Here is a 16079-nt window from a genome sequence, read left to right as displayed (position 1 = left end):
TCAATTGTCTGCCAGTATGGTCTGTTGTCCTCGGGTATTGTCTATTGTCTGCAAAAGAGCTATATGCCTTCTTCTAATAATAAATGTGAATTAAAAAAACTTTTGTCTTTGAAAAAAACCACTTCATTGGTACCCAAAATTTAAAGTACATTTTTGGGTTAAGGTTAACTTGTAGCCAATACTTGTAGACAGTAGACAATTCTTGTAGACAATAGACAATACTTGCAGACAGTATACAATAATTCCAGACAATAGACAATCCTTGTAGACAAAAGACAATACTTGCAGACAATAGACAATTATCTATAGAAAAACTTTAATACTTTGTTCTACATAATAAGGATGTGCACTTTTTATATTTCCTTTTTGTAAGAACTGAATCTTCTCAAAAATAACAAAACAAAAATTGTAATACTAGTCTGTTAATGTTAATGGAAGCAAAAATATAATTTACTTGCCTAGATTTAAAAAGAGTTTTCAGTACTCTGGTACAGTTCTGTGGAATAAGCTTCCACTACATGTAAAATCTGCTGAAAATATTAGAGTATTTAAGAAAAGATATCATGAGCATGTATGTGTTTCCAATAGATAATGGAATTTAGTATTTTAATACTAAACATGTTAAAATAAACAGTAATTATTCCTATCTTCATATAAAGTGCATTGTTATACTCTCCTTAAGTGAGCCTCGAGGGAGAATAGTCCTTGACTACTTGACTGATGAGTCACCCTCTATAAATAAAGCATTATTATTATTATTATTATTATTATTATACTTTCGCATAGCAGATAAAGAGATAGTTTCAGAAGTCCTCGCTAGCACTATAAACTCTTGCATGATTTGTTCTATAGTGAGTTTCAAGCAGACAGGGTGTACACTAATCTGCCAGCATATTAAGTTATGGCAAACAGAGCTGACACTGATCTACCTTCACAATCAGCTACAAAGTAGACACTAATGTAATGCTTAAGCTAACAGATCTAGCATTGTCATAATAAATATAGAAATCCTTTTATTGAAAGTTCATTTCTAAATTAAAATGTTTCAAATGAATGCTCCTAGTGTCAGATAGTTTGCATTGGCAGTAGCATTGTTTATGTCTTATAGGGAGCAGTTTGATTTGTCTGAAGACCATCCTATGCCATCATTGTTTTGTCTGTAGACCATCCAGTTCCATCATTGTTGTCATTTATCAGAAGACCATCCTATGCCATCACTGTTGGTTTGTCCAAAGTCTATCCCATGCCATCATTGTTTGATTTGTCTGAAGACCACCCTATGCCATCATTGTTTGATTTGTCTGAAGATCACTCTGTGCCATCATTGGTTGATTTGTCTGAAGATCACCCTATGCCATTATTGTTTGATTTGTCTGAAGATCGCCCTATGCCATCATTGGTTGATTTGTCTGAAGATCACTCTATGCCATCATTGTTTGATTTGTGTGAAGATCACTCTATGCCATCATTGTTTGATTTGTGTGAAGATCACTCTATGCCATCATTGTTTGATTTGTGTGAAGATCACTCTATGCCATCATTGTTTGATTTGTCTGAAGATCTCTTTATGCCATCATTGTTTGATTTGTCTGAAGATCACTCTGTGTCATCATTGGTTGATTTGTCTGAAGATCACTCTATGCCATCATTGGTTGATTTGTCTGAAGATCACTCTATGCCATCAGTTTGATTTGTCTGAAGACCATCCTATGCCATCATTTTTTTATTTGTCAGACGGCTTACCCATGCCATCATTGTTTGATTTGTCTGGAGACCTATGCTATCATTGTTTGATTTGTCAGAAGACTGTCCTATGCCATCATTGTTTGATTTGTCAGAAGACTGTCCCATGCTATCATTGTTTGATTTTTCTGGACACTCCTATGCCATCATGGTTTGATCTGTCAGAGACTATCTTATGCCAATATTTGATTTGTCTAAGGACCATCCTATACCATCATTGTTTTGATTTGTTATATGACCATTCTATGCCATCATTATTTTTTATTTGTCATACGACTGTCCTATGCCATCATTTTTTTTTATTTGTCATAAGACCATCCTATGCCTACATTGTTTGATTTATCAGAAAACTGTCCTGTGCCATCATTGTTTTTGTCAGAAGACTGTCAACTCCCATCATTATTTTCATTTAGTGTAATTGATATATAATTTTTGAGGACAAGCTCAATAGTCCTACATTAAACTTGAAAAGACTTGTAGATCCATTGGATGGTTTCAGTATTCTTCTGATACTACCCTAGAAACTGTTGCATTAATTGCAGTCTTGAAGAAAAAATGTGTCATGTAACTGTTTAGTGTCTATCACATTTCATCTGGACATTGTCAGTGCAGAAGTCCAACTGTTTTTGCAAGATAGGTTTTTATACATTACTGACAAAGCCAAAATACTCAGGTCTGATGATGGTTAATGCATACCTACCAATATCCCAGACAATGTTGGGTCTTTTTTAAGACTCACAAGCGTGTTCTGCAGTCCCATGTTTGGACAGTGCACATGACCTCAAAAAGCAATACCATACATTTGAGAATAAGTAATCTACGCTTATAAGTCTATAAAGAAATTACTAGAAATTCAATAAAAGAAAATATGTCTCTTTTCTTTGACCTTACAAACAAATTTAGTTGGTAGACTCATCATTGTCACCACTAACACACATGCATATGTGTCCACACTCACAAAATTGATGCCACAGACATTAAATAGAAAACTACAAAAAAGTTTGTCTTTAAATTCCATTGGACTGTGAAATACAGTCTTTGTTCCATTTTTTTGCTGCTCTCAGCAGTTCAAAAGAAGGTTGAAAGATATTGCAAGTGTCATTTGTTGTTTGTCCCTGCAGATCTTACTGAATTTGTCTCAGTATAGAAGAATGATCTTTCTTCACTGGCATTGCTGTGAAGGAGTATCAAACATAGAGACCTGAAAAATTATCTGCAGCTGCAAATGGCAGATTGTGCTCTGCAGTGAAATTGATTAAAAGGGCTTCATATCTTCTGGCATGGTCTGTTGATCATATCTTCTGGCAAGAAATGTTGATGTTGATATTTAATGGTCAACTGATGTTCATTTCTTCTGACATGATATGTTGATGTTCATTTATCTTGACATTGTTGATGTTCATATCTTCTGACATGGTCTGTTTATATTCATATCTTCTGACATGATATGTTGATGTTCATTTATCTTGACATGATCTGTAGATGTTCATATCTTCTGACATGGTATGTTGATGTTCATTTATCTTGACATGGTCTGTTGATGTTCATATCTTCTGACATGATATGTTGATGTTCATATCTTCTGACATGGTCTGTTGATGTTCATATCTTCTGACAGTCTGTTGATCATTTTTCTACATATTCTGTTGGTGTTCATTTTTCTGACATGGCATGTTGATGTTCATATCTTTTAGCATGGTCTGTTGATGGTAGATATTCTGACATGGCATGTTGATGTTTAGATTTTCTGACATGGTCTGTTGATGCTCATTTCTTCTGACATGGTCTGTTGATCATTTTTTGGGACATGATCTTTTGTTGTTCATTTCTTCAGTCATGGTCTGTTGATATTCATTTCTTTTGACGTGGTCTATTGATGATTACTTAAACATGTTAGGTACTTCAGGGATTGAGCACTACTTTTGTGCATTGTCCTAATGCTAGACGGTGGTGCTATGCCAACAGATGTCAAACACTTCTGAATGACTAATGTGTCTGCAGTATGTGCAGAGATTAAAATGCTCAGCCTCGCTGCTATGTTTCACCAAGTCAGACTTAGTCAACCAGGACGTCTGCAATTTAGTTTTGCTGGGCTTTGCTTGCTTCACCAATGGCTCATCCATTCCTTAATCACAGCTGCTTTCATCATTTTGCTTCAGGAATGAATCACTTATACTCTATTCCGACAAACAAAAAAATCATCTATTATGTTTATATAGAGTAAACTGACTTCAAAGATATATTGCCACTGGTCACAAACATTGCCACTGATCACAAACTTACCAGTAATCTTTAACAAAGATAGCTTAAACATTCATATTCAGGGCAGTGATGAGTAATAACCTTTGTTCTTTAACTTGCATCTTTCTGGTTTATCTAACTTCAAATGAATTGGGTTGTTCCACTGAGTGTACTTTACCTATGCCAACTAACCTAATGGGACCTCCCACAGCAGTATGCAGAGAACTTAATATGATATCACTCTAGATGTTGTCAGACATTTAAATAATTTGTGAAATTGTGAGGTTTTTTGATCTTTGACCACCTAAAGTTTTATTTGACTCTGCAACAATCAGCTGCATAAACTGCACTGAGGATAGATTTTTGAACACTAATCAAGTCTTTTTATCATCTGTGTAGGGTGGTTTGGGAGTAAAAATGAATCGTGTTTTTTTTTTTAACACAACAATGTTGGGCAGTTTGGGAGTCAAAGGTCGTGTAGTTTCATGTGACATATCATGTCATGGCAGGCATGTTAATGTTTGGTTTGAGGCAGCTAGGATGGTTATGTATAAAGACTAAAGATCTAATCCCATCATTGTCTTATGAGTCAAGTTAAAGAATGTCCTGAAAGTTTACGGAAAGGCTGAAGATTCCTGAAGTATGTTATGACTTACATATACCATTTGGCTGTATTATGATGTATAATACATAAGTCATATGCCTGTACACAGATTTATAGTTGTATTTTTTCTTATCATGAACATTTCAGAATTTAATTTTACACCTAATGATTTTTGTCAGAAGCAAATTTTGCTCAAACTGAAAACTTCTTTCTTCCCCTGCAGGGAAGATAAATAATCAGTACCTGTTTTACAGCTGTTGACAGCTACAGTGTGTATCTTGTTTGGATTCTACATTGAGCACATAGGGCAAGATGATTTCAGAATTGTCTGTCATTTCTGCATTCAACAAGAAAACAACAGACTGTGATGTAGATTGACATAAACATGTATATAGTAAAGAGTAAATATATTTAATTTACCTTGTTGACCAGGCCTGTTTTACTGCCATCCTTGAATTTTATATTTAATTTTATGTCCTGGTCTTTTCATAAAATCTCAGCTTGTAACCAAGATTGGGTACAGCATTATTGCACATATATAATGGTTAAGTTTTGTAGTATATATATATATATATATATGCATAGAAATTATATAGGCTTAGTTTAAATTGGAATGTAAGACATGGAGCTATATTCTTTAATGCATTGGTATATCTATATGCTTGACAACCAATCCAGTCAGTTTAATATTGCATTCTGTGAAATCCTTTCTAATGTTTGTTGTACTGCTATCAGTGGTCTCTGTAGCATCTTATGCGGAATAAATGAAAAATAATCTTGAATCATAATTAAGTAGCTTATTAATGGTCCTCTCATTTTTTCTAATCTATCATTATAGCACCTTGCTTTTTAGATATTCTTTTACAGTGGAGCTGATTGATTTACTTGTGTCTTGAATGGGTGTTAACCATATTACAGAAAAACCTCTCAGTAGTAGCCATTCACTGGAGAAAGGCCAAGCTGATGTTTGTTCACGATGACCTTTAAATTTCATATTTAAATAATTCACTATATAATTGTATGATTCATAAAGTCTGGTGGAAAAGGGTTTCATTTGTAGATTTCTTCAGTCGTTCCCTCTATCTGTTTTTCATCCAGTACATTCTTGCTTATTTATGTCAACCCTGTGATTGATAGGCCACTTCTTTTCAAACATGGTGCCTTTTAAGTTGAAACACTGTTCCCATCATGTATTTACTTTCAAATTTGCACCAGCTTTTGTCCCCAGTTCTAGTTTCATAAAGAATTTGGCATAGTATTTCTGGACAATTTTGAACAAAAAAAATATGTACAAAATAGTGACTGGAATGTTAGTTCATTGTTGATTCATCATTCAACTGATAACATAAGATTATTAAAAATATGTACAAAATAGTGACTGGAATGTTAGTTCATTATTGATTCATCATTTCAACTGATAACATAAGATTATTAAATGCCAGTTAACATTTTCATCTCAAACATGGAAGGATTTGATATATGCATTGTAACTATTGGTTTGTTTTTCTAGGAATGCAATAGCTTTTATGCCAACTTTTCCATACTATTATACATCTCACAATTTAGCTTTCATTTTGTAGTTCTACTGGTTATAGACCAGGAGAGCTTTTACTTGGAGGATTGCCGTGAAACTTGACACACACATTCAGCTGATGGTCTAGTTGGTCTTAAATGAAAATGGAACTGCTTAGACATCCAGTATGGGTGCCACAGTGGCCTTCCTAAAAGTTTTGTTATTGCTAATAATGAATTGATATATCAACATACAGTTTGACTAAAAGACTTGTTATGAGGGATAGTCTGTTCTAAATGAAAAGGGTGCCAATCTGAGGTCCAGTATGGCCACTACTGCAGCCATCTTGAAAATCTTATCGCTGCTCCACGATGAATGCTATATTAACATGGGGTTTTAACCTGAAGACTTCTTGTGATATCTAGTTGGTCCAAAATGAAAATAGTTTTCGTCATGCACTGGTATTTCATCTTTTCAAGGATGTTTTATTGATCATACATGTACCTTGATTCACCAGAAAGTTTTTGCCTTTTGCAGCATTTTCTAACCTCATTTGCAACCTGACCTTTACAATTATTTCTCTCTAATGGTACTAGCTCTCTGTTCATTTTTACAAATCATATGTGGTAACCCTTTTCCCTTTTGAATTTGGTTCCTTCAGGGACTTGGGCTTACTTTGTGTACACCTACATGGGATTGGTAAAATTTCTTACCACATATATATATATATATATATATATATATATATATATATATATATAAGTACTGGTTTCTCCATTGTGGAGGAGATGCACTGCTCATTATGATCATTTTTCAATACTAACAGAATAATGTCATAGATGGGGGAAAAGTGTGTCCACAAGAAGTCCTCTTGGGACACTAATCCCGACTGCTTTAAATGTTCAAAATGCACCGGGAAATCATTGTACAATCTGTAAATCATAGCTTGCAAAAAAATGGAATCTTGCTGACTCAAACTGGATTTATAAATCAATGAAAAACCTCCCTCTCCATCTTCTTTGTAATTTTTTGGCTTCTCTCTTACAGACCTCCTCAGGGCTCTGCATGACCCTTGGGTTTTAAGACCCGTCTCATTGTATTTCTACCTCCTACTGCAAAGGAGATACACCACTCATTTAGTAATGTGTTACTGCCACCCTTTATGAGGAAATGCTCTGCTCATCCCATAGTGTGTCATTACCTCCCATCATGAGGAAATGTACTGCTCATCCCATAGTGTCATTACCTCCCATTGTGGAGCACAGCTTGTGGCTGCCTCCCATTGTTGAGGAGATACACTGCTCATCTCACATCGTGTCGCTGCCCCCCACTGAGGAGGAGATCAGCCATGTTATGACATACTTATGGATTTCACAGAAGTGCTTGCATCATCAGAGACGTTTTCGTCATCAGCCATTCAGTTATTTTCCATGATTGATGAAGCCTCTGCTGTTCGCGACTTTTACCCGGAAAGCAACAACCTTGCAGCGTATTATATTTCGTGCCAATGATGCGCATGGTCTGGCAAATATTCATTGGATCTGGTGTGCCGCCAACGCTTCGTGGGATGAATTCCCGGAGGTCACACGGGACACATGATTTCGTCACAATCGACTTGAGTGATAGACTGCGTAAGAATGGTACAAGTTTTGACACGAACATTTGAAGCAATTTAACAACAATGAAAAATACGATGACGAAATAAACCAGAGGCTTCTGACCGATGCCACAAAGCTGCCCGTGAACACCTGAAATGATCCGCGATGTAACAAATCTTACACCCGGAATACAATATCACATCAGACATCGTCAGGATCAACTGCTCTCCGTTACTGCAACGACACATGTGGATTATCCATACAACAATTTCCAGTAGACACAACTTCGTTTTTCCGATGTTGATCAAAAATGGAAAGCTAACGCAGTGAGATCTTGACGATACAGCTGTTCATTAGATTTCGATCTGATATTTAATACAATGACAGCAGTAGGCGCACGTGTTACACCCATTTGTGTTATCAACGCAAGAAAACCGGTTTATGTGATATGTTACAGAACTGGCCTTGTCGATGTGGTTCACAGGATCGTCAAAGATTCTCGCAGCCCTGACTTCGCCCGCTAAACCAATGAATAGACAAGTTGCAATACAAGTTGTTGATAACATCAAAAACACAGAAATGGATCGGTTGAAAATATGGGATCGGAGGCGGTTCACTCGATTCGATATCTACTGTGACAATTAGTGACTTAACAACCAAGGACGGTTGCATTTCTATTCACATCAGCAATGCCCATCCAGGTCGGTAAAAATCATCAACAAAGCCGCTCAACTTCGCTTGGCACAAGCCAGTATAGATTTGATTATTGCAAATCTGACAGTGAGAAGCGGATTACGGTTGTGGGCGGGAAGTAAAAGGTATTGTACAAAACCAATACTGTTGGTCGAAACCATTAATATATAAAGTTTCAACATGGCCCGATTCGAGGATGCACCCAAATTCGGGTTTCACATATTGTTAAATCTAAGCGTCCGAGATTATCAGCATTATTTGTACTAAGATATACTCCCCAATCAAAATGGATGAATAGAATTACATGTGCATGGCACATCTAGAAATTTATCTTGGATATCGGTGACAAAATTATACAAGCCGACGATAACAATTACGCCGACGGTACCCGATTTGAATTTCTCGATATCGGCATCAAGGTGTCGTTCAAAGGCGCACTGTGTCTCATCGATGGAAAGAAAACTGAAGAATGTTTATACAAGGTCGATGTTGCCACTACGATTCTTGGACTAGCCATATACATCGACAATTATGCGAGAACCGTGGATCCAAATATGATGTTTGTCAAGGATACAGCAGAGCATGCAGATCATGTACCGTATACCCTTCAAGAACTTTCACAGACTGCTTTTGTGGGCCCGCAACCTGATAAAATGCCTGCCAGACCTTCGCATTGGCGGCGCCCCTTTGCTGCTTAGCGCAAATAATAATTTCAACAGTGGACTCGGCCAGCGTCAGGCACAGCTTTGTGTACACTCATTTCTGTCTTGATGGGTGATTCCTGTTAGGTATATATGCGAGTTTTGCAGATTTTGTCTGCAAATCAATTATTGGAGCCAAACAGACTCATGTTATACCAAAAGGGCAACAGCAATGCAATTTAGCATGGGCCCGATGTCGCTGATGGCAAAATTGTGTTGCCGAGATAAACAGTATGGATGCGTGTAAATCGTTTGTTGTCGTGTCAACTCTGTCGTTTTTTGCGCTCACCATAGAGCCGATACAGAAAAGTGTTCTACAGTTTTCATAGAAGACAAGCACCCTACAAGGTATCAGCGCACCAAGACGCGACTTTCTGGCATATCAAACTTTGGCTTGGGTGGACGGCGGACAGGTTAGTAGTAGTACGATGACATTTGGCAACCTACGAGTGTCTGGAGTTTCTCTACGGTTAAATGGTCATCAGAAACCCGTTGGAAGACTTCTTACTTGACTTCAAAAGCAATTAAATCGCACGTACATATCACACACTATAGTCGTACATGGACCGGTGGTCTTAAGGTAAGTAACAGTTATAAAATGAAAAGAGGAACTTACAGTATTGTGAATTAAATCCCAAATAATCTTAAAAGTTTTATCACAAGTCCAAAACTAATTTTCTGAACGAATCCCAGTGGTGTTTTGAATGAAATCCAATCTTGAATGTGCTGATGTACGAATACACTTGAATCTGTCGCTGTACCACTAGTCTTGCTATTTCACAAATGATATAAACCAGAATTTCTTTGAATGAATTCACAATAATCTCAAAGCAATGTTTTAGTCTGGAAAGTAAAAAAAAGTCTTCTAATGAATAATTTAGATAAATAATTTCAATTAAATTATAACTGAACATAGCTAAAAGTGATTCCGCGAGACAGATGTTACAATACGAATGAACAATTCTGTTGGTCAAAACCTTTTTATAAAAGCATAAGACACAATAAGTGGACCAGAACGTGGGTCATTTTTCCATCAAATTCGTAAACATGGTCCTGGAAATAACCTGACAGATATCAGGTAGGCCATGGCTGATTCCAAGGGAAGAACAAATGTCCTGAACTAAAATACAAGCAAACATGCTGCTTACAAATGATCATTTCCTTAAAATCTAATATATGGACAAAAATTACAAATGATCATTACAAGTTAATTACAGTCTAGCTATACATAAAGCCGGTGATTTTTTAATTTTCTTTGGGATACAATGACTTGTACAAGCAGTCAGTTGTCGACATGCACTTGAATGCACATGTAACTCGGCGCCCCGTCCCACCAATACAGATGCATTGCTGCTATCCTCTCCGATAAGTCTTGTTGTTGGATGGCACAGGTCAGATCAACAAAGCAATTCGTTTCTCTAAGTTACAAAGTGAGAATGTAAGAGGAACTTTCAGTATTTTGAATATAATCCCAAATAATTCTTAATATTCTGTCACAAGCCCAAAAAGTATAGAGTGTTCCGCATGAATTCCAATAATGAATATGATGATATACTAATAGTATATAATATGTTGATGTACCAACAGCCTTTATGTATCACAATGATATAATCCAGAATGTCTTGGAATAAATTCACAACGATCCAAAAATAGTGTTGTAGTCTTAAAGTCAGTGAGAACTTTGTAATTGCAATTAATAATTTTTAAATGACTCCTCTCAGATTATATATGAACACAAATGAAAATGATTCTACAGACTGATCTTAAGACAGGAATGAATAATTTTGTTTACCACAACCTTATATAAAACCAAAGACGTAATAACATGCACAGGATGAGGGTCACAATTTCGCTTCCAGGACATTTTAATTTTGTAAATAAAGGCTAATCTTGAAGTCAGATATAGTAAACAACTTATTTATAATTTATAAGCATGACATAAACAGGAGACTAGTCGGGTAGGCCAAACTTCTACCTTTAAGTACATACAAAGGTCAAACACACAATGCAAATTAAAGACACATAAAAATTGCCAAGCAGTACGCGGTTACAATCGATGATATAATGATTATCATGGCAGAGTTGGGACTCTACTCACCGAAATGGAAAATCACTAACGACTCCGCGCACAGATACGAAACTCGGCCGATAAATCAGCCCTTCACCCGTGATGATATTGATTTTCGGGTGAGGGGCTGATATCAACTATTCTTTAAAGGCGGCAATTCTCAGCATCCACCTGGCTGCACACATCGATGTATATTTTATACATTTACCGGTATTTCTCGTGGCTGTGCAACTACCGTCGGCTGAAGGGTTCTTCGGTGACATGTAGATTATATTTCCTGAGCAAATCATATGTTTGGTGACTTGTAAATCCACCTGGAATAGCACAACCATCTGTCCTGTGGCCATTTTGAATTTCGCGCTTGACATGGCTGTTACCAATTACCGGTATGTGTCTAAAGTGTACGCGGGTTTGTTCCAGAATGATTTGCATGCAGCAAAATTGCATGTTTTAATGAGCAGGTGACATCGTACCCACAACATCGTCCATCAATATCAACAAATATTTGTGAGGTTGATTTATCGGACTAATACGGAACCCGAAAGAGATAATTGATTTACAGGCAGTAAAGTCAAGTTGCCAGCATATATCGATCTGTCCACAAGTTCACAGTACTGCAGCCCTCACATCATCTCCGCGATTGTAGTGTCAATAATGGAATATATGAGGTCAGTGTTCTCTAACCCGAAATCAATGATGCGGACTGCAGCAGGTTACAATTGATGATGCACGCGTTGGGAATAAATCTCCAGTGGGGAAAAGTTAAGATGAATTTAAAACGGGTTTCGAGTTGGCAATGCGGAATTTATCATTCGGTCTCCAGGTCCCATTACTCCACTACCGCAGATCTTAAACAGTCACCCAAGTTGTTTCTACTGCAGAGATTACAAACTTTTCAGGATCAACTGTTCAGGATCAAAACGTCTCTTAAACTTATCCTGGGAGAATGAAGTGTGAGATTAGTTAAAGCTGTATTAGTTATTTTTATGATTCTTTCATATAGCTGCTATTTCGATGACTCTGTCATCTGGTTGCTATTTCGATCATTCTTCCCATAGCATGCAGTCGGTGAAGAACGCTATCCAATCGCTGTGTTTATCATTAAGTAATTATTTTGAGCTACACGTATCGTATTGGAGGCAAAAACAGCAAGACGTCCATTATCCCGATGCCGATTATTTTAAGCTACTCGTATCGTACTGGAGACAAAAACAATTAGACGTCGATTATCCTGTTGCTGATTACCAGGATTTTTCGCTCGTACATACAGGAAGTGTTTTTTTTTCGTCAGACCTCAGATCGTCGAGGTGATCCTGAAAATTTTACAAAGTTTATGTGCTTCAGTTTGAATTAGTTGTTTACTTACTACACACTATATACAACACTCAAGGTGCGTTGTCAAACATTATTAATATTATATCCTTCAAATATATTATTTCGAAAATCGCATATTTAGTCATTATCAAAGAGAAGTTGAATGCTATATCGTCCAAGATGGGTTCACTTGAGCGTCAGATCAATGCAATCAGAGAGAGATGTGTGAAAACAGAGGATACTCTTTGAAATGTAAGGAGTGATATCGTCAACACAAAAGGTCAAGTTATGGAACTCAGCACTGTACGTGCAGGTCTTCAAGGGGATCTCGATGATCTCACATCTATGAGGGACAATGTTATTGTGTTTTGGTATAATTTGTAACAATACAATATATATTGGGATTCAGTAGAAAGTTGGAACCTTGCTTAAAACTGCCTACAATATTACAGAGAAATTTTGACAATCAATAATTGTCTGCCGACTTAAAGTAGTTAAAGCATATACAAATATAAAAGTATACTTGATCAGTTCTAGTATATCTAATTTATTTAAAGATAATTTAGTGGTTAAAAGAAAAAAGATGGAATTCACTTGTGTGATTGTGACCTGTGTTAATGTGAAAATCGCGTTGATAATTTTGTGAAGGTTTGCACTGCCATAAATATTTGCGTATTAATTTCATCAGATTGAACTTGATCCACCCGATCACCAAGAAAATAATATGAAGGAATTTTATGTTTATCCCGATTCAGGTAAGCTTTACAATTTTGAATGTATGGGTTACTTATTGTTTGAATCTGCAACGTATTCCACAGTTTAACTGTGTACGGCAGGAATGATTTTTGATACACTGTCGTTCAGCACAAAGTAGGTTGAATAGTATTCAGTGATCGAGTCGTGTATTTATCATTGTTAATAACAATAGGTTTAATTATATCGTAAATATTTTGGAGCAGAACCAGGGTAGATTTTGTTAATTTAATTAATTTATGCTTATAGCGTAGAAGATTCAAACTATCCGACCCGATTGCCTTACATAATAATGCTCCAGTTGCACTCTTGGCAGCGCCTGTTACTATTCTCATAGCCTCCAAATTTTGTTTCCAGTGATTCTTTTTCTTGAATAGTAGAATTGTCCCAGATACGATCAGCATAGTCAAACTTGGGAAGTATAACAAATGTATACATTCTTTCAAAGGACAAGCGATCCGATCTATATTTCAAATTCTTTACAATATTAACTTTCCCCTAAGCCTTTCAGACAAATGCTTGACATGTGTGCCATGTAGCAACACAAGACAATATAATACCTAAGTGCTTATGTTGGAATACTTATTCTATATCTTTGCTGGACATATGAAGTTTGGGATAGTTATATAAATTATGTTTTCGCGTTATGAGCATTGACTCTGTTTTGCCTGGGTTAAAGGTCACTAGCCAAAGACGGACCCAGCCCTGTCATTTCTGAATGTCCGAATTTAGAATTTGACCAGCCTCTTTTGGATTTTCAACAATTATATATAATGTAGTATCATCAACAAACAGTATAAATGATGATTGTATATCATTTACGATATCATGTATATATACTCAAAATATGAATGGTCCAAGGAGCGATCCTTGAGGTATTCATGCATTTATAACTTGAAAATCGGCGAGTGGAGAATTCAGGACAACTTTCTGTTCTCTTAATGACAAGTAAGTAAATCTAGACACAAAAGTAAACTACCTTCAACGCCGATCTTCCTATGTTTAAAAGATAAATCAGAATCGCCGACACGATCAAACGTTTTGTTAATATCCAAGGAAAGAGTTCTAATGTCCTTTACTTGGTCTTGAGTTAAACAAATCGTACCATAACTATCTATTAACTGATTTACTGTAGAGTCACCGAGTGTAAAATCTGTTTAATTAGGTGTAATTAAGATATGTTGAACAATTAAATTATGCAAGTATTTGTAGACACATTTTCAACCTTTTTGGACAAAATACTAAGAAGCGATATTGGGCGATAGTTTGCAACATTTGATTTACATCCTTTTTTATATACTGGGACCACACTTGCTAATTTCCAAGAATCTCGAAATCTCGAGGTATTAAGAGAAATATTAAAGATCCCACACAGTGAATACTTAATTGAACATGCAATTCTTTTAAATAACTTGGGATGCAATACGTCTTGACCGAACGCCTTGGATTGAATTAAACCAATAATGACGCTATATACGTCGTCTTCACTAATGTTGATGCAAGAGATAGTGTGGCATGGATATTAATATACGTCTAGTTCAAATATTTGACACACTGCTATTTTATCAATTTGTGTTCTCGACCGCTCGCAAAAGAAATCGTTAAATATTTTAGCTTTCCATCATCTGTCACCATGGCACCGTTTATAATCAATGAATCACAAAATTTCTTCTTAGACTTTTCCTGGATATCTTTAACAAGTTTCCACCACTCCTAAGAATTACCTGAACAAAATTAATTTTATCTCCCAATCGCTGAGTGTGGAAATATTTAGTAACGTATTTTCACTAATAATTTTATTTCTCTTTTGACGATATAACAACCAATGTTGTGGGTTTTCGTGCGTTTTCCTTGATCGTAAAGCCACTTCCTTTGTTTAATGCGCTTTTAATTTCATTGTGCATCAACAGTAGGTTTTTAGCATAAGTATCCATTTTTTGTAGCACAGTTTTACTAACTGCATCCCAAAGTAGCCTCGTGAATTTAGCAACGATATCATTAATATCGTTTGTTTCCATCAAATATTTCATTCCACAGAACATTCTGATGAAGTGAATTTAACAAAGTTTAGTCGCCTTGATCGTATAACAATGTCACTCGAATTTTGGGTGGCATTTACTGGGCAATGGTATCGGACTCCGCTAGAGGTTTCACGGCACCAATTGTTTTTCCATAGACCTCAATGCTAATGTTTTGTGAAATAAATATACTTTCTATCGTACCTCAGCATGCGTGTCACACATTGTCAGAGTGAACAATGCTAGATATCAGTTTGACATGAACAAAACCAGGTACTCCATCGCATTTAAGAGAGATAACTCTGTAGGAACTAGACGGGGTAAGAGTTATCTAGTCACAACAGACACATTTTCAGCCATGTGTACCACATTAAAAAAAAAATCATAACAAATATAAAATATGATCTAGATATGAATTAACATAATCTCACATGTTGCCAAGAGGCTCAACTTTTTTAAGCCTAACAGAAAGTACAACTCGTACATAATGCACCAGTCACAGCTAGTGTTGTTGTTTATTTATGAATACAATGTCCATACACCTTAAGCTCCGCCGACTTGGGATTGTACAATTGGTACCGTTATACCTAGAGTAAAATGGATCACACAACACCAGCACTAGATACAAATTCGGGGTCCGACACCATTATTACATCGATCAAAGTCTCAGAATACTCTGTAAAATATGTGGTTTCGTCTATAATTCGTTGTAGGTTACAAGAGTGGCATAGTTGAAGTATATTATTATTATTATTATTATTATTATTATTATTATTATTGTTGTTGTTGTTGTCAGGAACAAAACAAGTTTTATTAAAGTCTCCATTAAGAGC

This window comes from Sinohyriopsis cumingii, chromosome 2 (assembly GCF_028554795.1).
Source record: "Sinohyriopsis cumingii isolate HCF-2022 chromosome 2, ASM2855479v2, whole genome shotgun sequence".
NCBI classification, from domain to species: domain Eukaryota; kingdom Metazoa; phylum Mollusca; class Bivalvia; order Unionida; family Unionidae; genus Sinohyriopsis; species Sinohyriopsis cumingii.
Note: the sequence above shows the minus strand (reverse complement) of the source record.